This window comes from Ambystoma mexicanum, chromosome 1p, assembly GCF_040938575.1.
Source record: "Ambystoma mexicanum isolate Mex_15411 chromosome 1p, UKY_AmexF1_1, whole genome shotgun sequence".
In the NCBI taxonomy this organism is placed as follows: Eukaryota; Metazoa; Chordata; class Amphibia; order Caudata; family Ambystomatidae; genus Ambystoma; species Ambystoma mexicanum.
The window spans coordinates 1,490,909,093-1,490,934,154 of record NC_090921.1 but is presented as its reverse complement, the minus strand read 5'-3'; positions in this window follow the sequence as shown (position 1 = coordinate 1,490,934,154).

Below are 25,062 nucleotides of genomic sequence, written 5' to 3'. Positions count from 1 at the left end.
CAGTTACCTCCCGAATACCTAGAATACCAAGATGTTTTCCGGAAGGATCAGGCTAACTCTCTACCTCCTCATAGGTCTTATGACTGCCAGATAGACCTGATACCTGGATCTACTCCTCCTTGTAGTAGAATTTATGCTCTCACCGAGCCTGATAACCTTCACCTTCGACAATACCTGGATCAATACCTGGCAAATGGGTTTATTCGTCCTTCCAAGTCCCCTGCTTCTTCAGCTTTGTTCTTCGTTCCAAAAAAGGAAGGAGACCTTAGAACTTGTATCGATTATCGCTCCCTGAACCAGATCACCGTTAAGAATAGATATCCGTTACCTTTGATCCCTGAACTCCTGGACCAAGTCAGAAAAGCATGCATATATACAAAGCTGGATCTTAGAGGAGCTTATCACTTGGTACGAGTAAAAGAGGGCGATGAATGGAAGACGGCCTTCCGCACCAAGTATGGGCTATTTGAATATCAGGTCATGCCCTTCGGACTTTGCAATGCCCCGGCCGCCTTTCAATATTTTATGAACGATGTCCTCAGAGAGCTCATAGATGTATGTGTTGTTGTTTACATTGACGACATCCTCGTTTATTCTTCATCGGAATCTGAACATCGGAAACACGTGAAAATGGTCCTCGAAAGATTGCGTCAACACAAACTTTTCGCTAAGTTGGAAAAATGTGTTTTCAACGTGACTGAAGTTGAATTCTTGGGATTCATATTATCACCTGGCGGAGTGCGTATGGATTCAAAGAAGGTCGATGCAGTTCTCAAATGGCCATCACCATCCTCCGTAAAAGGTGTGCAAAGCATGTTAGGCTTCGCTAACTTTTACCGCAGGTTTATCCCCGAGTTCTCTCGAATAGTCCAGCCCATCACTGCCTTGTTAAAGAAAAACAAACGTTTTGAATGGTCTACCGAGGCGGAACAAGCTTTCCAGGATTTGAAGACTAAATTTATCTCTGCACCAATCTTAAAACACCCTCGCCCCGAACTCCCCTACATCGTGGAAACTGATGCTTCAAGCCTTGCCATGGGGGCAGTTCTATCACAAAAGGACCCGGTAACCAATCAGTTGCATCCCGTGGCATTTTGGTCCCGCAAATTCTCGCCCCCTGAAGTCAATTACACGATTACTGACAAGGAACTTCTGGCTATCAAGTCTGCCTTTAAGGCTTGGCGGCATTATCTGCTGGGGGCCCGACACACCGTTACTGTGATTACGGATCACCGAAACCTGCAATATTTGAAAACCGCAAAAGCCCAATCCTCTAGACAACTCCGTTGGGCATTATTCTTTGCCGAGTTTGACTTCATAATTACCTATCGACCTGGTACAAAGAACGGTAAAGCCGATGCCCTTTCTCGGATGGGAGTGGAAGAACACTTGATCAACCCTAAACCTGTACCAATCATTCCCGAACAAAGAATTCTGGGTGTAATCGCCACAGAATCCATAGAGGAAGTTAAGGATAAAGCCAGGCAACTTGTAACTCCAGCAGACATACAGAATTGGCATCTGCAGGGAAAGGACTTTGTAGTAAAGGACAACTTATTGTATTTCCAAGAACGATTATACCTACCCAGCACAGATTTACAGAAAAAAGTAATCTCTTGTTATCACGACTCTTTAATGGAAGGTCATCCCGGTATAGCCAAGACCTCAGAAAAGATCAAGCGCTACTTCTGGTGGCCGTCTGGAAAAAAGATATCAGAGACTTTATAATGTCCTGTGGAGTATGCGCCCAAAACAAGAGTCAAAAGGAAAGACCAGCAGGCCTCTTACGCCCTATTGACATCCCACCTCGCCCTTGGCATACGCTTTCTATGGACTTCATCACCGATCTACCTCCATGCTCCGGATACAATACGATTCTAGTAATCGTGGACTTATTCTCCAAGATGGCGCATTTCATTCCGCTCAAAGGCTTGCCAACAGCAGCAACTCTGGCCCGAGAATTTCTCGAAAACATCGTCCGACTGCACGGTTTTCCTTCGGTTCTAATTTCGGATCGAGGTAGTCAATTTATTTCTCATTTTTGGCGAAGTTGCTGTCGGTCGGCTCAAATTGATGTGAGACTATCGACCAGTCACCACCCTCAGACCGACGGACAAACAGAGAGGACCAATCAAACTCTGAAACAGTATTTACGCTGCATGCTGCAACAAACTGAAAAAACTTGGAAAGATATCCTTTGGATAGCCGAGTATCCCTACAATAACTCTGTCCATTCGGGAACTGGGAAAACCCCGTTTTTTCTTTTGTACGGCAGTCACCCTCGAACCTCGGAGTTGGATCCCCTCCAAGATCTTGAAACACCAGCAGTAGACTAACTGCATTCTACAATCACCCAAGCCTTTGGGGAAGCTGTTTCTCACCTTCAAAGGGCTAAAGAACAATACAAGAAAGGAGCAGATCAACATCGGAAGGAAGCCCCTCACTATCAAATAGGGGATCAAGTCTGGTTATCCACCAAATATCTATCTCTAAAAGGGCCACGCACATTCAACCCAAGATACCTTGGTCCCTATTCCATCACTACCATAGTAAACCCAGTAGCGGTCAAGTTGGACTTGCCCCCGCACATGAAGATACATTCGGTCTTCCACGTCTCTCTATTAAAACCCGTGCAACCTCAAACCCAACTAACCAAATCTCCAAAATCTATCCTAGTTGATGGAGAACTCGAGTTTGAAGTCAAAAACATTCTGGACTCCAAGATCTCCAAATCTAAACTATTCTACCTAATTGACTGGAAAGGCTACGGCCCCCAAGAGAGATCCTGGGAACCTGCTGAATATGTCCACGCTCCTCGCCTAATCAAAAGATTTCACCGAACATTTCCTGACAAGCCAAAACCCCCGGAGAAGCCCGGTTTGGGAGGGGCCTTGAGGGGGGGTACTGTCATGATCTCTGCTTCCAAAAGGTCAGGGTTTTCCCAACTCCCTTGGAAGCAGATCCATAACCCAGGTTCCAAGTGCCAACCAGTCCCAATTGGGACCTTTTGGACCCAGTCCTGGCGCCAGTGGCACCAGGCTCATAAATATGCCCAGTCCCAGCGCTGGAAGCGCCGGGCTCATAATGCTTGGGTGGACTTACCTGCAGCAGACCATGCTGCTTACTTGCCTGCCAGTTGAGCCTCTGATCCTCTTCTGTTTGGAACTACTTTTCCTGTTGGGTAGGGCTGGAGCCACTCCCTAGATTCAGAACACTGGAACTCTTCTGGAAGGCAGGAACTCTTTTCTTACCAGGAACTCTTTTCTTACTTAGGTGTGGCTGTGGAAGGAGACACCTAAGCACTACAGGAGGCTATTTAAACCACACCCGGTGGATGAATCTTGCTTTGCGTTATTCTGCACCCTCTGCAGCAGAACGCTCATCGTGTCTTCTGCATCCGGTTCTGGGCCTAAGGAAAAAGGCTTACCATCCTGAATCCAGTCTTCAGCAACACCTATAAAGACAAGAAAGAACAGGTTAGCATTCCGGCATCTGAAAGGCAAAGGCTTACCTACTCTTCGTGCGCTCCGGAGGTCTTCACACTGCATTCCGGCATCTGAAAGGCAAAGGCTTACCTACTCTTCGTGCGCTCCGGAGGTCTTCATACTGCATTCCGGCATCTGAAAGACAAAAGCTTACCAACTCTTCGCACGCTCCGGAGGCCTTCGGCGCTGCATCCCGCATCTGAAAGACAAAACAAGGTGCGTTTAAAGACATTGGGGAACTTTAATACTCACGTGCCATTACTCCTTTCCACATCTAATCCAGTGGGTATTCCGGCACCCTGCAGCCGCTCCGAACTCGTACCTGCAAAATAAAAAGACAGTTAGAGCGCATCGTGAAGCAGGCAACAAGCGCTTACTTACGTGCTTCCAGGCGCTTCTATTCATCACACGGGCTCCATCTTCAACTCACTTCAGCCCGTCATCCGCCATCGCCGGAACCCTGCAAAACAAGAGACATCATTACTAAAGACTTTAAAGACATTTGAATGACTCGAAACTTACCGTTCGTGCAGTAAACGACGGACAGCAGTCCTCTGAAGTCAAGAGGCCTGCGCTACCTATCCAGTGAAGAAACTGGTTACAGCACCCTGCCCCGAGGCAGATGGAGAGCTCGGCATTCACTTACCTAAGGTGAGAGGGTTAACCTTTGGGGGTCTACAGGAGAGGAGAAGAGGAAAGAGATAGGGACACCCCAATAACCCCAGTTCATTAACCCCATATTTTCTATCTGCAGACATCTTACTCTACACGTCAGGCATACAGTGCACAGAGGTCCAGCCCAAAGAGCCAACCGGGTGCTACACATCACCTTTGAAGATAAGGTAGTCGCCCAGTCAAGACCGGCGCCTCTGCGAGAATCAGGTGAGCGTTACACCCAGCTTCTGTGTTGGTAACTCTTTCCGCCAAGTTGCGTGCGTCTTGGCGCATCAGCTGCATGTCTGACTTGACTTTGTCTATTTTAGTGTCAATAAACGGCCGCAGTGCCGCTATGGCTTCTATTACAGGTCCTTCATGGTTTACTTCATCTGGGGTTGTTTGTTCGTCGGGTGCTGTCGCGCCTTCTTGCGCCGTGACTCGCGGGTTAATTGCGGCGAAGGAGTCCATGATCGACACTTTGGTCTTGTTTTTTGATGGGGACATGGCCACCCAGCCAGGGCGCAAGGTGGTTATCGGCCGGGTCAGATGATCTCTCAGGCCTTAATACTTCTGTTGGGTTGGTGCAGCCTAAAGAATTATAGTTGTGGTATTGACTGTATATGCACCCAGCTCTTTAGCAATAAGGGTTCCACTTGTTGCGTCCTCGTGCTTCTGGCCCAGCCCAGTTTACTTGTTATCTTTGGAGTGGCTGTTTGTTCTCCTTGTCGTGTTGCTCTTCCAGAGCTGTCTGTTCACGACCCTCTTGGTTGCACGAGCCTCAAAGTGCTGACTCTGGGCTTGTTTCCTGCGCCTTCGTATTGGAGAATCCGCTGTTCCCATCTTTAAGGTTCTGTGCCCCTAATTGTGGTGTGTGTCCTGGAAAACCACCTTGGGTGGCCGGCGAGCCTCATGGTTTACATGTGCTCTGAGGTCGCTAAAGTGCCTCCTACCTCGTGGCCCCACTTCCAGCAGTGTTCCACTTATGTGTTTCAGGGTGCCTAGTGTCCACAGCGTGTTCACTTGCCAGGGCGGATGGTTGTAGCTCTTCAACCGTCTCGCCCTCCCCGCCTTGTGCCCAGCATGGGGGGTTAGGGCCCGGAGCGCTGCCTGCCGTAGACTCATTTGGGCAGTGGGTGTCCATTTATTTTTGTATGTCTTTTTTGGGGCTGGTATTGCCTTTCACCCCCGCTTATGCGTTTGTGTCCCAGCTCTATTGCGCTGTGTTCTCCAGCGGTAGCTGGCAAGCCCCTGTAATATACGTTGGGGCCCCTGGTCTCCTTGCTCGCCTGTCTGCACTGTTTATGGGGTTACTGGCAGCAGGATTAGCGCTCCTGGCACAGATTAGGAGGTAATGCCGGTTTCTTCGCAGCCTACCGTAATTATCGGCCGTCGGAAGTTCCAAATTTCCTCCTGTCAGGCCGTAGGTCCAGCGCCGTCCCCTTGAAGTCAAATTTGGGCTGGGATCAGCTGTGTCGGGGTGGGACAAGCCTGTCCTCTTCCTCTCGGGTTGAGAATCAGCACGACTGTTGTGTGTCCCGCTGGTTCTCGTCCTCCTCCGCATACCAGCGCCACTGCTCCGCGGCCCACCAGTGGCCATGCACCGCACCTCCCTGCTTTTTCTGTCGGTGATTCTTCTACTCCGATGCAGCTCTTTGCCTCGCTTATCTCCGCTGCGGCGGTCCCAGGTCCCTCCAGCAACGGGGTGAGCTCGTCCACATTGTCTGCAGCAGCGCCTGCCCTTCCCCCTCACCATCGGCTGGATGTCGCAGACTCTGCCATTTTGCTCACCGCAGGGGCTCAAGTTTGAAGGGCTATCACTGTTGTGTCCTGGCTCCGTTTTTTGTCGGGTTGCTTATGTGGGTTCATGGAAATGCTTCCCCCACTACTGGAGACAGCTTCTGGCAGGATTTAGTGCGTTTGAGTGCCGTTAAAGGATCAGTGAGAAGGATCTCGGTCAGAGCTCAGCACAGAGACCTCCTCATGCCATGAGCTCAGGCCACGCTCCTGGGGCTACGGGCAACTGTATAGATATCTCTTTGGCTGCCACCCTCAACTTACCTCTACAGAACAAGTTACACCCTTAACCCGTACAAGCCGTTGACGGCTCTTCATTACTGTCTGGACATATTAGGCAGCAGACTACACCCCTGACCGTTATCATGTTTGACACTAACACAGAAACGATATCTTTTGATCTTATTACTACACCACAATTTCGACCTCATTCTTGGGATACCTTGGCTCCGGTCACACAATCCTGTTATAGACTGGGCTCGAGGCAGTGTGTTCTTCAAATCCTTTTATTGCCAACTTATTGTCTGGCCCCTCGACTGGGGGTTAGGTCACCATTTCAAAGTATAGGTGCCCTTGCACACATGTCTATTGATGAACCACAGTTCATGGATCTTGATTCCACAGGACATGTAATTGTTGTGGTCACTACTAGTATCCACAAGGAATACCACGACTTTGCTGAGGTATTCGACAAGGGGTGTGCTGAGCATCTCCCACCGCATCAGCCCTATGACTGCCCCATAGATTTAGTTCCTGGGGCAGAGATACCCAATGGTCGTGTTTACTCTCTATCACCTACAGAAGATCTTGTGTTAAAGGAATATTTACAGACCTCTCTTAAATTAGGTCATATTCGTCCTTCACAGTCTCCAGCAGCCAGTCCCATCTTTTTCGTTCCCAAGAAGAAGGGTGATCTACGCCCCTGTGTAGATTACAGACTGCTTAACCAAATCACTATAAAGAACAAATATCCAATACCCCTCATCAATCCATTATTGGATGGTCTAGCCCACGCTGTTATCTTTACTAAATTGGACCTGCGCTGGGCTTATAATCTAGTCCGTGTCAGAAGGGGCGACGAATGGAAAATGGCTTTTTGCACTCATCACGGTTTATACAAGTATACTGTAATGCCATTTGGTCTATGCAACGCCCCTGCCACTTTTCAGAGATACATGAACAACCTTTTTCATGACATCATAGATGTTTACCTTGTTGTATATCTTGATGATATACTAATCTTTTCACCAGATTTACAATCACATATTACCCATGTCAGAGAGGTATTGTCTCGTTTGAAAAGTAACTCTCTCTTCGCCAAACCTGAGAAATGCTTGTTCCATATCTCTGCTGTTGATTTCTTAGGTTTCCATATCACCACTGGGGGGCTTTCCATGAATGACAACAAGGTCTGTTCTATACTGGAGTGGCCCGTTCCTACGTCCTTGAAAGCACTACAGTCATTTCTCGGATTCGCTATTTTTTTATTGTAGGTTCATTCCTGGTTTCTATGCCATTGTCACACCATTGACTGAACTTACCAGCCCTCATGTCCCTTTTCTTTGGTCTTCTGAATAACAAGAAGCATTTGAGGCTCTGAAGACAACATTTACGTCTGCCTCAGTTCTGCAGCATCCAGATAAGGAGCAACCATTCATAATTGAGGCAGATGCCTCCTCATTCGACTGGGTGCTGTGCTGTCCCAAGTATGTCCTAGCATCGGTCTCCTTCAACCCATAGCGTACCACTCTCGGAAGTTCACTCCCACAGAGTCTCACTATACTGTCACAGAAAAAGAATTGCTTGTAGTCAAGGATGCGTTCCAGACCTGGAGGCACCACTTATTTGGGGCAAAACACTGAGTCACTGTGTTCTCAGACCATCGTAACCTCCAGGATCTGGCCTCTTTGAAATGCGCAAATAGTAGACAGGTTAGTAGGCATCTTTTCTTCTCCTCTTATGACTTCATCCATGGTAAAGCCGATGCCCTTTCTCGTATTCCCGGGGGGAATCTCTCCCCATTTTTCCAGAAACCATCATGTGATATGTTTATGCACTCCCCCTACGTGTATGTTGACCGAAATCCGAGAATGGGCATCTTCACATCAGGAAAAAGTTTGTGATTGGGACCCAATCTTCTATGATGGTGTGCTCTTGGTTCAGGACAAAATATACCTGCCTACAGATGACATCCAGACGCGTGCTATGGAATGGTCACATGATGCCCCTATCCAGGGTCGGATTGGCCCCTCGGCCTTTCGCCCCGTGGCAGGGCCGAAATCATCTCTGAGGTGTGGGGCCAAGTTTCTGGACATGTCTGGGTCGGTTTTGGCAAAAAAAAAGTGAACCTTTTATTTTTTTTTCAAATTATTTTTTTCTTCAAAAAGCCTTTCATCCTTCTTAGGTCGATAAATGAGTACCAACACAGGTTGGGTGATATTGTATGCATATTTGTTCCATAAAAAAGAGCTTAAGCGTAAGTGCTATACAATAACATATTATCCTTTGGCCTTGGACGTCTGCTTGGATTTACAGTAATTTAGTGTACTTAGGAACAATGCTATTTGGTGACACTTCCTGTTTTGTCAAGGGGTGAAAGGTTGTGTGTCATTGCTTCGCAGGATGTCACTTTGGGGGGGTCAAATGACATCACTTCCGGTGATGTCATCAGCGGTCAAGCGTCGTGAGGCGAGGGGTGGGCCACTTTTTTGAGGCGAGGGGTGGGCCAATTTCCTTTTGGGTGACCGGGCCTATTTCTTGTCCCAGTCCGACCCTGCCCCTATCCATGGCCACCCAGGCCAACAGAGAACCTTATTGTTGCTCCAATGGTGGTGCTGGTGGCCTTCCATGCACCGAGATGTCTACAATTATGTTAGTAATTGTTCAATTTGTGCTCAATGCAAGACCCGCAAAAGACCTCCTCTAGGTTTACTCCAGCCCCTACCTATTCCTCCCAGACCATGGCACACGGTTACCATGGATTTCGTCACTGATCTACCACGGATCCAGAGGTTTGACAGTACATGGGTGGCGGTGGACTCTTTCTCCAAAATGGCCCGTTTCATACCATGCTTAGGTATACCTTCTGCCCCTGCTTTGGCATCCCTGTTTCTTCGTTCTGTTTTCTGTCTTTTTGGCCTCCCTAGTGTTCTAATCTCGGACCAGGGTTCTCAATTCACCTCTAAATTCTGGCATTCCCTCACAACTCTTTTAGGGATTGACGCTCGGTTCTCCTCTGCATACCATCCTGAAACAGACAGTCAGACCAAGCATGTGAACCAGACCCTTGAGCAGCACATTCGATGTCTATCGCTCCAACACCAACACTCCTGGGTTAAGGTCCTACATCTTGCCGAATTTGTCTACAACAATGCTCCCCATGCCTCAACTGAGTTTTCCCCATTCTATCTCCTCTATGGTCAACATCCCCGGGTCCTGCCCTTCCCTGCTTTACCTGCCTCCTCCACACCTGTGGCCAATTCCTGTTTTAGGGACTTACGATAGATCCATGGGCAGACTATCACACACCTCTGTGAAGCCCAGACATCTATGCGCCTGGCAGCTGACAGGAAACGTGCCTCGGCACCCCTTCATGCTGTCGGTGATAGGGTTTGGCTCTCTACCCGACACCTCCGTATCCCTGGTTGCAGAAAGTTGTTGCCCCGTTTAGTGGGTCCTTATATGGTGTCCTTAGTGGTCAATGCCGTTACCTGTCACTTGTCCTTACCACCCTCTCTCCGGCCCTTGCTGATTTTTGCAACCACTCCTTTGCCTCAGGATCCTTCCCCTCCCCTCTGAAGCACTCCCTTGTGCATCCTCTTCTCAAGAAACCCACAGCTGATCCTTCTTGTCCAGCTAACTATCGCCCGATTTCCATGGCTCCCTTTCTGGGCAAACTCCTGGAAAAGTTGGCCATCTCTCACCTTAACCTTGATTCCAAGTCTGTTGGCTGTCTCCATGACCAGCAGTCTGGCTTCAGAGATGCCAGAAGCACAGAAACTGCTCTCCTGATCATCCGTGGAGATCTGGTCTCCAACCTTGACTCTAACATTCCCTCTGTCCTCATCCTCCTCGATCTCTCTTCTGCATTCAACACGGGCAACCATACCATCCTGCTCAACCATCTCTGTGAAAACCTGCTTATCACTGATCAGGCTTTGGCGCCTGGCTGACCTCTTTCCTCTCTACCTGTGGTGTTCCCCAGGGGTCTAACCTCTCGCCCTGGCTTTTCAACCAATATCTGGCAACTCTCGCCCACTGCCTTGCCATTTTCTGCTCAAATTTCTAGTGCTACACTGACGACACCCAACTAGTTTTCAGGCTGCCCTCGGCCACCTCCTCTCCCTCTCTCATTTCTGATTGCCTAACCGCCATTTAAGATTGGTGTGCCACCAATGATCTTTGTCTGAATGCCAGCAAGACTGAGATCCTCCTCATCGGCACACCTTCACCATCCTTTCCCCTCACTCTCTGGCCAGCTTCCCATGGCTCTCCTCCTACTCCCACCTGCGAGGCTAAGAACCTCAGGGCCATCTTTGACTCCACCCTTTACTTCTCCGCCCACATCTTGGAGGTCTCTAAAAAGTCAAACGTCCTACTGCACCTCCTCAGAGGTACTCTGCCTTTCCTCTCATTCCCCCAGAAGCTCATGGTATCCCAAGCTCTGGTTCTCTGTGGGTTGGACTGTTGTAACAGCCTCTTTCTAAATCTAGCTGCCTCTACTCTCCGCCCTCTGCAACTAATCCAGAACATAACTGCAAGACTTGGCATTGGCCTCAAGCCCTGGGATCGTATCTCTCCAGCTCGGAAATCTCTCCATTGGCTCCCAGTGGATGCAAGGATTAAATTCAAAACCCTCTGCATTGTCCACATGGCTTTCTGGGTCCTGGGGCCAAAATACCTTCAGCTATCCCTCCACAAATACCTCCCCTCTCGAGCTTTTTTGCTCCTGTACCTCTAACTCCTTCAGGGTCAGTCGTTTTTCAAAGAAACGAGCTGGGGGTAGATCTCTGTCTTCGGCTGGGGCCTCCCTCTGGAACAGCCTCCCTGCGACTCTAAAACTTGAGGAGAACCATCTCAGGTTCCGGAAGCACCTCAAGACCTTCCTCCTTTCTTCTGCCTTCGCTCCCCCTCTCCCCTGCTGATCTGTTCTCTCTTGCCACTGTGCATCTGGCTACCCTGTCCTCTGGGCCCAGGTACCTGCTCACCCTACCACCCTCCCGCACTGCCTCCGGGCTATCCCTTGCACTGGGGTCTGTATCTGTACCCATACGGCCCCCCTTTTTCTTCCTGCACTAATCAGACCTACCCTGTCTGCTGCCTTAAACCTAGCACTTGCAAATTGCTGGCTGCACTACCACTGTTACTTGCCTTTATTATTTATTATTATATATCTGTTTCTCCTCTGCTTTGCACTTTCCACTTCTCCCCCCTTCCATGCACTTTTCCCCTCCACCTCTCCCATGCACTTGCACGTTCTCAATGTCACTGGGCCTAGTAAGATCGCTGTTTTGTTCTCCCCTGTTCCCCTCCCTTGCCTTGTTGCGCTCTGAAACACTTGTGTATGAGTGCAATAGAAATAAAATATCAATATCATTCAATAACTGTTCTTGGCATATCCATCCTGTGTTTCATACCTTGCTTCTGAAGGCTTGCCCTCCCCCCACCCAGATCGTTTTGCCCCCTGCTAGCATTGTGAGTAGTTCCCCTGATGAATACGAAGTCAATGAGATCCTCGGGTCTCGTTTCATCAGGGGAAGTTTGAATTATCTGGTTGATTGGGTGGGCTTCGGTCCTGAGGACAGGTCCTGGGATCCAGCTTCTAATGTGCATGCCCAGATCCTGGTAGCCCGTTTTCATCGGGCTTATCCTCTTTTGGGGGGGCGAGGGGGCTCAGGCACTCATTCTCAGCCTACTGGCCTTAGTCATATTCACATAGCACACCGAGATCAGGAACATGTCCATACACACTCACCCAATCCTCACTTCAAGCTCAGGCACACCGACAAGGACAAACAAGTTGGTGGACAGGCACACCAGGACTTCTGTGCTCTGCGATCCATTCACAAGCGGTTGGCATGGCGACTGTGTCCGCTTTGTTGTTACCTTGGAGATTCAGAGAGTGCTCCTCCATGACACGGCTCCGCTCGTATAGGGCACCGGCACTGACGCATCCGCGTCAACGTGCTTCCATTGCAACAGTATAAATAACGCCCTTGCCCCGCATTCAACGCTTCTCAGCTGTTGTTGTTTGCAGTGAGTGGCATTTCTTCTTGTTTGATTCCCGGATTTATCAGGAACTTACGAACTTTGAACTTCTTTTGGATTACCCTTGATGGACTTCTACGCCTTGCTATTTTGCTCACACGGACACGGATCTCGGCACTTCCATAACGGACTTCTTCTGCCTTCCCATTTGGTTACCTTGCTCTCTCAGCTACGAACACTTGCTAGTAGTGTCTGCTTCATGTTCTGAGTGATTACCTGCTTCAAGGGAGGTCTCAAGGCCAATCCTGTACTACCAAACATCAAAGTATAGGATTTTGCCTACGGGTGACTGCGCTTGCAGTGCCTTCAGACTCATGCCAAACTTGTATCCTTCCACGCACTGCTACACCATCCTAAGGGCGACAGGCCAGCACCAAGTAAGAGAGATATCTAACAACACATCACCCCTCAGATATACATGTACCAGTCAACCCACGGGTAGGTGCTGTATTATTATATCTATATTCCTTGCTTGTACACTGAGTTCTGCCACTGCATATTTATAACATCACCTGCCTTTCCCTTGCAGCCACGTGGAATTCTGGTGCTTCCTGTTCCGGTCACCTGTAGCCCTAATAACGGGTCAGCGAGTATACAATATCTCTCTGACCGGTGCTTAGGGACGGAGGTATTCTTAGTCTGCGTGGATCTGGAGTCGTCACAAGTCTTTATGTTGTGCCACAATTACTCCTTGACTCCATTAAAATGCACCAACTGCTGACAATTTCAAATGGCATACAAATCAATAGCATGAGGTATCAACCATAGACTTGGGAAGAACATAAGGGGTTAAACAATTGGCAGAATACTAGGTCCCTACCTCAAGACACAGATCTGTATGAGTATCCCCCACCTGGGTAACCTGTAAATAAGATATTGACAAGCCCAGTCTATATATTGTTTAGCAGAGTCTTATTTCCTTCTAAAAAATGTGTACTACACCAGTGTACCTGGTATAGCGGAGTTCGCCGATGGGTCGTCGACGAATCCTTCTTGAGCGAACTCCCTTTAAGGCAGGAGCCATGGATCGTCGAGATCCCTCGAAGAAAAGGGTGAACAATGGCATCGAGGCAGCAGCTTCGGTCCTGGCGGTGCTCGTCGACGATTGGTCGGTGACGTCCTGCCAAGACGAGGTGTGCGGTGTACCTCGACGAAAGTAGTCTGTTGCCGCAAAGAGTCAATGAAGAACGTAGGCCCAGAAAGGGCGTCGGGTCATCAGCTCTAGTCGACGAGGCTACATCGGTCCTCCGAACCTTGGTCGACGGTGGCGGTTGTCGATGGCCTCGACGTCCTGTCGCTTTACTTCCGATTCTTCTGCGGTCCCAGTCTCCAGTCTGCAGCCTTTTGATGACTGATTTCCAGGGAGCCTTGGTGAAGATGAGCTAGTGCACGATGGTCCCTTATAGCTCGGGAAGAGGTCTCCAAGCCAGGTCTTCTCTTGAATCCGTTCCTTGAAGGCACAGCAGCTTTCAGATTGTGTTGAAGGAAAACAGCAGTTAACCCTCTTCTTCCAGCTCGGCTTGGAGAATAAGCATCACGTTTTGACTTCAGCTTCTGAATGATTTCCATCAGTGAGAGGTCCCCAGATATACTGTTTTGTCTCTCATTCACTCTGCTGGGTCACACTCAGGCAACCAATCATTCAGAAGGGCATTCAGGCAGGCAGCCAATCAGGCTCACAGTGCATTTCAGGCCATTCTTCTCCCTCTAGACACTCACAACAAGGAATGTGGATTGGGACAAGCACCCAGCCATTCAGCAATCCACACTGCATTCATACCAGTTTCGGGCAGGGCGGTCTCAGTCATTGTGTCACACACCAGAAACTAGACACCCATAACATGAAATGTATATTGGTCACAGACTCCATTCACCCAGGTCCCACCCCAAGGGTGTACCCACAACATACAGCCCCTTCCTTCTGAAGATTCTGGACAAAGGAGCATACATCCAAGTCCAGAAATACCTAGAAACTCATCATCTGCTTGGCCTCCGACAGTCAGGCTTTCGCCCCAACCATGGCACAGAAACCGCATCATTGGATCTCAAGAACCAAACTGATGACCTCAGAGATGTGGGCAAACCAGCCCTCCTACTACTCCTCGACCTCTCTGCGTCATTCGACCTGGTGGACCACGACACCCTATGCCACCACCTCTCAACGGCTGGTAATTTCTCACTGAATGCCACTGCGTGGATCGCATCCTTTCTCAGTGGTAGAGCAATGAAAGTCTTCTCAGACCAAGCCTGCGCACAACCATATCTAATTAAGTGCGGGGTTCCGCAAGGGTCCTGCATCTCACCCACCCTGTAAAACATATTCACTAGATCTCTATTCAAATACCTCAACCTGATGGGCATCACATACACCAATTATGCCGACGATACGCAGGTCCTCATCCCCCTTACGGGCAACTACGAGACCGACCAAAAACCTCTCAACTTCATTTACACCACCATCCAGACATAGATGGCCGAAAACTGGCTCTGCCTTAACAGTGAAAAGACTGAAATTCTTATCATCGGCTCCCCGACCACAATCAAAAAAATGGGTTCCCAATATGACTCCTTTCTCATTGACAGCTCTCGTATCCCTGTATCCCAGTCAGTCAAAACGTTGGGAGTTTACTTGGATTCCAATCTCACCATGACAAGACAGGTAAATGCAATTTCATCAGCGGCAGCTTACCACTCGAAACTTATCACTGCTGCCAGGCCCTTCCTAACGCAACAAAATTCCCTCACCATTGCCAGAGCAATCATAGGATCACGCCTAGACTACTGCAATGCACTCCTACTAGGCACGTCAGCAAGGAACATCAAAAAACTTCAAACAGTGCAGAACAATGCACTTAGAGCAGCCACAGGGATCTCTAATAGAGACCACATCTCGGCTACCAGGAAATTCGTCCACTGGCTACCCGTTAAAGAACACATCCTCTTTAAAACCCTTGCACTGACCCACAAATGTCGCCATGACACAGCACCTTGCTACCTCGCGCAAAGATTCACTGCGCCCCCATCAAGCAGACCGGCTAGATCGAGCCATACTAACCGACTTTCCATTCCTAAAAGCCTCAGGATTAGAGCAGGCGGCTCCAGCTTCCCAGTTCTAGCGGCGAACAACTGGAACCTGTTACCTCCCGCTATCAGAGGCATTGAATCCCACACAGTCTTCAGAAAAGCAATAAAAACCTTGTTGTTCATGTAAACCGCCACAATATCTGTACTACATGCTCAGACTCTTCTTTGTGCTCCCGCTCGTCATGCCATCTTGTAAGGCATACGACCACTGTAACACTGTCTGTAAACAATGTATAACATATGTATTAACCACACCCCTGTAACTAAGTCACATTCTTGAAACAGTGCTGCAATGCCTCCGGGCTGCCAGGCGCTTTACAAATATAAATAAATAAATAAATCAATAAATAAATAACTAAATAAATAAATACAGCGTTCTCTTCAAATCTCCAATAAATTCCACTAACTGCATGGAAGGAGCATCAATGAAAATTAACACGTTTTTACATCGTTCCCTTCAGATCTACTCCCACTTCTCAGTCCAAAAGTAGAAGGATCCCAACAACCCACAGTCTGATGGTAATGGAACACTACATGATCTCCACGAGCCGCCCACAACAACCGCCTACAAGCTCTCACTGACCGGCATCAATTCTCTCCCTCCCTCGCAGCACTGTGCCACCCCGTTGCTACCTGATGCAAACGGCAACAAACAACAGCAAATGTTCACACTGTCAGCTTTTCAAAAGCTTCTTTTTGAGAAGCTGCTATTTTCTTTACCTGCCACCACTGGGCTTACATCTCAGTACTGCTGACTCAGCTGTCATAATAATTACTAGAGCTTAATAAATCTTTATCAAGTATAGTTTATTTGGAGGAAGTCCCCAACAGCCAACCTTCAACCTCCAGGCATCTTCTTGTATGGTTCTGAACTCAGGTTCCCGAACCATACAAGAAGCACGCTCTAAAATAGAACTACATACAATAACATTCTACATTATAACATCTCCTCCCTCACAATGTTTATAAAAGAAATGTTTTAACAATTAGCAAGAAGAAACTATATACAAAAAGAAAGAAGGAAACAACATGACATGACTGTAAAACTTTCCTTATCTAAAAATGCTTAACAAAGGCTACATAGTTGTGGCAGCCCCATTTCAAAGTTCCAAATTGGCGCATCCATAAATGAATGCTTTCACAGATGTCCTTAATTTCAGTAATAAATAAAATCCTTCTTGAATTTATGCACAATCCTCCTAGATCTTGAGGACATATTGGACATATTGTTGTTCTCACACAATTCACAAGGTGTCTTTTGATTGTTAGATTTCTCCACTGTACAGCTATCACTTGCCAGTGTAATGTACTCTCCATCATCCCCTGACAGTCTGTGATTGTCCTTCAATATTCCTTCCATGGGGCACTGACTGGCACAATCTCTCTGAAAATCATCCTTCCTTGCCAATATGATGTCATTACAAGACCACTTGTTACCATCCTCCAAAAGTACAGACTTCTTTGAACACTCAACCATTCTTTGTGGGGGCCGGAATTTTGATTCCCCTTTCATGACTCTCTTGGGTTCTTTTACCCTAATCCAATCTCCTCTCTCAATACTACTCTCCTTTACATGCTTTTGTTTATCATAATATTTCTTGTATTCATCTTGCCTCCTCTTTACTTTCTTCACAATTTCTTCCATATCAATTTTTTTAGTTTTCCTCAATGTCATCCAAGCAGGTCTAAGTCTGTTAGTGGCAATTCTTCCTCTCATCAAGGTGAACGGTTCCTCCTCAGTCACAGAGTGTGGAGTTACTTTATATGTATTAAGTGCTTCCTTGAGTGTTTCTTTCCACGGCAGGTTGTTGGCAATGGCTAATTGGATGACTCCTTTTATAAAACGATTCATTCTCTCTAGTAAGCCGTTTCCCACAGGGTGATATAAAGCTGTCATGTTTGATGGCCCGTTCTTTCAAAAATCGTTGAACCTCTTGTGACATGAATTGTAATATATCAATTCTTGTGGTTCACCTTCTCTACTGAATATTTCCTCGAAACATTTTGTAACCTTCAAAGCAGACACAGATTCCTCCACAATTCCGCACTTATTTGGATGTATAGTCAACCAACACAATAAAATAGATTTTTTGTGGTTCTAATATTTCATATGGCCCAGCTATATCAATGTTCAACTTTGTCCACACTGAATTGGGTACTACTATGGGTTGTAATGGTGTGATTCTGGTCAACTTTCCTTTATCAGCTACTGCACATGCAGAACATTCTTTGACCACCAGTAGGCTTCTCTCACCCTTCTCTTCGTTAAACATCTCCCCACGTGAACTTCATGGGCAATTTCCATGATTTTCTCTCTCAATGTCACTGGAGGAATTATTCGATCTCCTCAGTAAATACATACATTATCACATGATATTTCATCCTTTATCTTCTCCCAGGATCTAATAACTCCATTGACATCTCTCCAACCACTTTCAACCACTCTTCTCAAATATTCTTGTTCTGAATCTCGTTTCATGGCTTCAATCCACTCTTCTTTCCCAAAACTGGAATGTACTTGTGCAATGATACAATCCATACTTTGTTCTTCTGTTGTTTCATCGTTGTCAATATGGTCTGCTCCTTCATTGTCACATGGGAGACTAGAAAAACAATCAGCAACTACATTTGTTCTTACTGGGGTATACTTTATAATCACATTATATTGCATAATGATCAATGTCCACCTCCTTATGCGTGGGGATGTCAAATGAGGGTTCTTTAAATTTAAGACATGTATGAGAGGCTTGTGATCCGTCTTGAGTTCAACAGGAATTTCCCAAATTAGCCCTTTGAAATGCTCTAAAATCCATTTGACTCCCAGAGCCTCCTTCTCAATAGTTGAATAGTTCTTTTCCACTCCTTTCAAAGTCCTAGAAGCAAAAGCAATTTGGACTACAAATTCATTTTGCACTTGTTTCAAAACACCTCCCAAAACTATGTTGCTGGCATCCACTGATATCATCGTCTTTGCACTACAATCAAACATTTTCAGGGCAGGTGCTTTGTTAATTAACATTTTGATTGTATCAAAATCTTTCTTGAATTCCTCAGACCAAACAAATTTTGTACCTTTTCTCATCAGATCTCTCATTCTATTTGTTCTGTCAGCATAATGATCTACAAATTTGGAATAATATTCCGTGAGACCTAATAAACTCCGAAGCTGATCTTTGTTGATTGGATCGGGAATTTTGAGAATAATATTTACCAGAGCTTCTTTTGGCTTTAATCCTTCTGCGCTGATATAATGACCCAAGTAAGTAAGTCACTTCTTTTTTTTTATTTAGCACTTTTCAATCTTAAGGGTAAGACCTTTCTGTTCTATGACTTGTAGTACACCTAACAACTTTGCATCATGGTCTTCTTCTGACATGGCGGACACTAATATGTAGTCCTGAAAATAATGTACACCTTGTAGACCATTAAAATGATGATGCATCAGTCTCTGAAAAACAGCAGCTGCTGACGCCAGAACAAATGGCATCCTTTTATAGCTAAATGCTCCCAAAGGTGTTATAAATGATGTAAGGTGTCTAGATTCTTCTTCCAACACAACCTGATGGTACGCAGAAGATAAATCTAACCTAGTGAAAAACTTCGCCAGTCTCATGAGCATTTCCCCAATGTTGGGTAAGGGATGGCGATCTACCCAAATGTTGCTGTTAAGATCTTTCAGGTCAACACACATCCTTATTGACCCTTCCGGTTTTTTTACTATAACAATTGGGGATAGCCATTCTGAGCTTTCTATTGGCTCAATGATGTCTTGTGAACATAACTTTTCTAACTCCTTTTGAAGTGCTTCTCGGGTGCCAATCGGTATGTTCCTCACTTTATGCACCACTGGTTTTGCCCCTCTCTTACGCATGATACGATGTTTGAAACCTTTAAGAACACCGATGTTATCATTGAAAACTTTAGGAAAACTCTTGGCCAAATTTTCAGAAGAATCACAACTATTGTCAGTTATGCTCAAAATAGGTATGCTTTCACCAGGATATATCCTAATTCTCAAAGATGCCTGTTCCCACCAACCACCTATTGAAAAACCATTTTCAGCCACATATAACCTATAGTAGGTTTTTCTTCCTTCGAAGTCCAAATGCACCCAAGTATAACCTATGATATGGATCGGTGTTTTACCATACCCAGTCGCTCTGACCTTGGTCACATGTAAGTCTTCCATTCTTTTCTTTAATACATTCAGGTATGTCTCCGTATCTACCATTGTATATGGAGAACCAGTATCAACCATAACTTGTAATGTTATGCCATTTATAGCCAGAGGCACCCATGGACCAACAGTGCCTTGAGTTGGTGTAAAGGCTAGTATTTGTACTTCCTCCTCAAAACCATCCGTGATTGCCAACAACTTACTCAGGCCACCAACTTCTTCTATAGCTTTTATACTTGTCATAGCACCTCTTCAATAGCGACTGTTACTTCTTGTTGCATTATAACGTGAGTTAAATCTGCCCCTTCCTCTGACATTGCGACAGACAGACTTTGCCAAAATTACCCAGTTGTCCACATTTGTAACACTCAGCTGAGAGTGCTGGACAATCCTTCTCTATATTTGTATGCCTATACCATCCACATTTATAACATTTGTTTTGTGATCTTTGGAAAGTTTCTCTATCCTGTTTAGGACTCATACCAAAATATGATTTGTCTATTCTTTATACAATGGCAACTAAAGCTTCTTCATCTTTATTATATCCTCCATCACTGATGTCTTGAACTGACTTTATATCAACACATTTCGGCTTATTTTGAACTTCCCTCATGCATTTCTCACCCAGTTCTATTGACCTTGCTATTTCAACTGCCTGTTCCAATGTTGGGTTCTTTGCTTGCCATAGTCGTTATTGAATCTGAGAATCTGCCACATGTAAAACAAGCTGGTCCCTCAAATATTTATCTGCTACTCCTGTGAAGTCACAAGTTGATATAAGACCTCTTAATGCAGCTACATAGGCATCAACAGTTTCACCTTTGTTTTGTTTCCTGGAAAAGAACCTATAGCATTCTGGAACAATATTTGTCTTGTTCCCAAAATGTTTGTTCAATTTTGACACTGCAGTCTCATATTTCCTGACACTACTAGAAGAGTCTCTGGACCCTTCCTCCGTATCATTACAGTCAGTCAATGTCCTAAATATTCTCAGAGCCTCTGCGCCCGCACAATTGCGTAAGGTGGCGTCTTTTAAATCATCATTGTATTTCGCCCCTCCAATCGCTCTCAAATAAACCTGAAAGTTGCCCAACCATTGCTCCCACGAGCAAACAGGATTTCCAGGCTGTGCCAAAAATTTGACTGTGGCCACAATGTTCTGCATAATGAAATTGGCTGTTTATTGATGTGCACAATAGTATATTATTTGCCTTCACTTCTAACCCAACATTCTTATTCTCCTCTTCCTTTTGTTTTCTTTTTTTAGCCGGTTATACTTGTAATATTTCAGATGTGAACACTCATTACACTGTTAAAGCAAACTGTGCATAACTGTCTTGAAGTATGTATCACTGTATTATTGCTTTATTTCATTTACTCTTCCTTATTTTTCCTTTTCTTTGACCATTGACCTTTGTCTTCAATTCGCAATGAAACTATGTACTATGCCTTTAACTGGATAATTGTGCTGTGCATTTAAATTCATTACACATCACAAATGTTGTATTTTCTCCTTTCCCTATGTTTCAAAGATGCGGTGTACCGTCTCTCTGGTCCACATCCAGCATGACTTCGTACTGATCAAAGAACGCACAAGCGATTGTGCATTACACTCGTGTCAACAGCTGAATACACTGTAACGTTTCATTCGGTTCACATCTAGTATATTTGTTCGTTGCTCCGTTCCGGCCACGTATCACTCAGAGTGCAATTGTTTATTGGTGACCACGGCAACCAACAGTCTCCCAAAATGGCCGCACGTAGTGCACGCATGTAGGTGCTTTACTCAAAATATTCTTTGCAGCACTTGCTACACTTCGACACGTCACACATGCTCACGCACAGGGTTCCTTACTCAAATGTTTTTGCAGTTGGCCTTAACCCTCGTGCACCATTTGTAAGATGCCGATCCTCATCGCATGCAGACACGGGGTAAATTTTCCTTAATTTACCTTAATTTGGAAGACGTCAGTTCGTAGGGAAACCGCTCTCCTTTCCTTTTCTGTGGTTTCCAGCCATCTTATCAACGTGGCCTGATATATGCCACTGTGATCGGGGATCTGAGGCAGCACGCGTCTGGGGACTTCCTTCATGCACAGCTCCTCGTCGCCAATTGTCGTAATAATTACTAGAGCTTAATAAATCTTTATCAAGTATAGTTTATTTGGAGGAAGTCCCCAACAGCCAACCTTCAACCTCCAGGCATCTTCTTGTATGGTTCTGAACTCAGGTTCCAGAACCATACAAGAAGCACACTCTGAAATAGAATTATATACAATAACATTCTACATTATAACATCAGCCTCCCGTCTTTCTGAGGTTGATGAAAGGAGTTCTGTTAGGTTTTTGATCTGCTCCCTGTCCATGGTGTGTATGCTTAGGTCATGTCCAGAGTGTTGTTGTGGAATGTTTGGACTGGACTGTGCATGAGTGTTCCACTGAGCATGAGTGTTCCAAGGATAGCAGTTGGGACCTGGAACTGAATGGACAATGGGGCCGGTGGATGTCTCTCCCTGCCTATGTTATTTACTTAATTGCCCTCATGTACTTTCCTGAATCTTGAACCCAGTAAAGACTTAACAAACCCACGTACGGCTCCAACAGTATATTTTACTCTAAAGCACAAACGTAACATTGGCGACGAGGATTTGTCTCAGGGAAAGTCAATGGTGAGAGTGAGCAGTTTAAGGAAGAAATGCTGCACTTCAGGAGAAGGAATCTGGTGACAGAGGGCAAATGCAGCAAGAAAAAAGGAGGCAGAACATCCAGAAGAAAAGGAGACATCCACCGGCCACCCAAGCTGTCCCATGGCCATAAGGTGAGCGTGCCCCGTGTGCCTAAACTGGCAATAGACTGCGCCAAGTGTTAATTTAACGGGGGCTGGCGCCTGCACCTTAAGGGGCAGTAAACTGGAGCGGACCCATACGGTCGTTGTATTAGCCCCGTTTGACGCCGTTATGGCCTGGGTGTTCCCCTCTCAGTGAGCGCTGCATAAAGCGTATACTGACTACATTAGGGGATGGCCCCGTAACACAAATAAAGGGCCACTGAGGAGCCTGCAAGTGCACCAACAGCTAACTAGGCATAACTGGAGGCGGTCCCAACCCCAGCTGGTGAAGCAATGCGGCGCGGCAGGTGCCCGCCTTGCAAGCACCATAACGGGAATGTACGTACATGTACCTCTGCTTTGCTGGCTGCCTTAATGTTAGGCCGCGGAGTGTGTGGTCCTGGCGGTCGCGCTTTGGGCATGGTCCGTGCGGCGGTGTGCTGGTCCTGGCGAGCTTGTCCATCCGGGCAACATGAGGGTGACGGTTGGAGCGGACCGATCCGTCCGTGGCCTCTCCCTGTATCCTTTTGATGACGTCAGATGACTGCTGGGGGAGTTGGCGATTGTGGCTGACGTGGAATGCTCTCTTCTGCATTCCAATTCCCGGCAGCGCAGCCACCGCATCATTGCGTAGAGATTTATGAAGATTTGAAAAAAGGACCTTCCAACGTGGGATACGTGCTTCTGTGTCCAGACGGAAACAAAATGTTGGACATTTAATGTTCTGGAAGCCACAGAGGACTGTATAAACTATTTATTCATGTACTGCATTATAAGAGGAACTTTGCAAAACAGGAATCTATAGATAGCGCTATGTGAGGCACAGCATCTTTTATTTAAATGTCTTTTGGAATATTGCCGACAAGTAAAAGAAAAGAAAGGACATTTTTTCAAACACTCGTGTCGGTGCTGGGATCAAAACAAAGACACGTTGCAGAGTCTTGGGGAATTGGGCGATCACTATGTTTATAGTGAAGTTAAACGAGAACCTTGACATGCAGTGATGTGCCACGAACTGTTGGAGGAACTGCACTGTTAACTTAAGTACTGGGGGTTAATGATGGGTGTTGCTGTGATTTTAACTAATGTTATGGTTAATCCATTAATTGAATGAGTAATTTTTGTTTTTTTTGGCAATTTTTTTAAATTGATGCAGTGCAACCCATAATTTATTGTGATGTGTGTATAATCTTGCATATTTCTGCCTGGAACTTAACCAAGAGGGCTCTGAAGATTTTAAAATGTTGGGTTCGGGAGGTGGTTATTCTTACTTGTATTTTTACCCACTTTTATGTCTGATTCGTCCTTTGGCTAGGTTATGTGAAAGGCAAAGTGAATTTAAGTGCATGAGTGACATAATGAGTATTAGAGGTTGCGTCAGTTATTGGAGTGGTTGTACATAGATTTGGCACATCAGGTGCCATTAGTCTGGCATAGTGGATGCCATTGGTTTGGCATGGATTGTGCCACTGTTGGCATATTAGATGCCATTGGTTTGGCACAGGTTGGGCCATTGTGGGTTATTAGATGCCATTGGCTTGGCATAGGTTGTGCCATTGTTGGCATATTGGTTGCTATTGGTTTGGCATAGGTTGTGTATTAGTGCACAAGAAGTGCCATTTGTTCGGCATAGTTGTGCCACAGTTTGCTTTGGTGATGCCATTGTTTTAGCATAGTAGCTACACAAGTTGCAGCGTAGATGCTTTTGGTTTGGTGCATGATGTGCACATGACGTCGCTGATTGGGCGTTAGTAGTACATTTGAAGTGTACTATTTATGCCTTTGGTCTGGCATAGGATGTGCATTGGAGTTGCATATGAGATGTGTGCATGCCATTATGGGTTTGTGCTAGGCGCAATGTTGTGTAACACATCAATAGTAATATGTTATGTGTCGAATTGACCCATGAAAAGGAAATGTAAATGAAATACTTGTCATGCATGGTACGTTAACAAACTATTTTTTCCACAGGTACACACAGATGAAATGTTTGTTTAACCAATTAATATCTTTGCCACATGTACGCACAGTATATCTCTCTGCAAGCTTGAATTATGGTTCTATTCCGGGCGTATATTTTGTGTTAATGTTCACCATATTTAATGCTGAATTCGAGGCTGTGTGGAGGTGTGAGTGGAGTTGGTTATGGGTTGCGTGTACTGGACAAGGGTCAGTCATGTTGTTAAAATGTGGAAAACTGTTGATGGGGATAGTCCCGTCAGCTTATTTGTTTGCGGAACAAATTTACTCCTGGCATGTGTGCTAGGTTTTGAAGGTGTGTGTGCACACCTTGTAGTTGGAAGTTGGATGATTAGATTGTTTTGCATGTAACATGGTGGTTATGGTTGCCTGGTGAATGAGGGCTGGTTCCCTGTTATTTGACGTCTGTGGTGGGGCCCGCTGCAGAGTTGATGTTTGTTGTTGGTTGGTGCTTAGCTGTTTTGAGCTAGAGTAAGGTAAAGTGAGGATAGCAAACTTTGCTCTGAGCTGTAGCTTGATAAGTCAAAGTTGTATTGAAGAGGATTTGTCGGACCTGACCGCTGTGGTCAGTAACAATTTTTTGTGTTCAGAGCAATGTTGCATCTTCTCCCTGTGTTTTATCCTGTTGTTGTCTGGTTATATAGGGGGAAGATGTGTTAGGTTTTTGATCTGCTCCCTGTTCATGGTGTGTATGCTTAGGTCATGTCCAGAGTGTTGTTGTGGAATGTTTGGACTGGACTGTGCATGAGTGTTCCACTGAGCATGAGTGTTCCAAGGATAGCAGTTGGGAC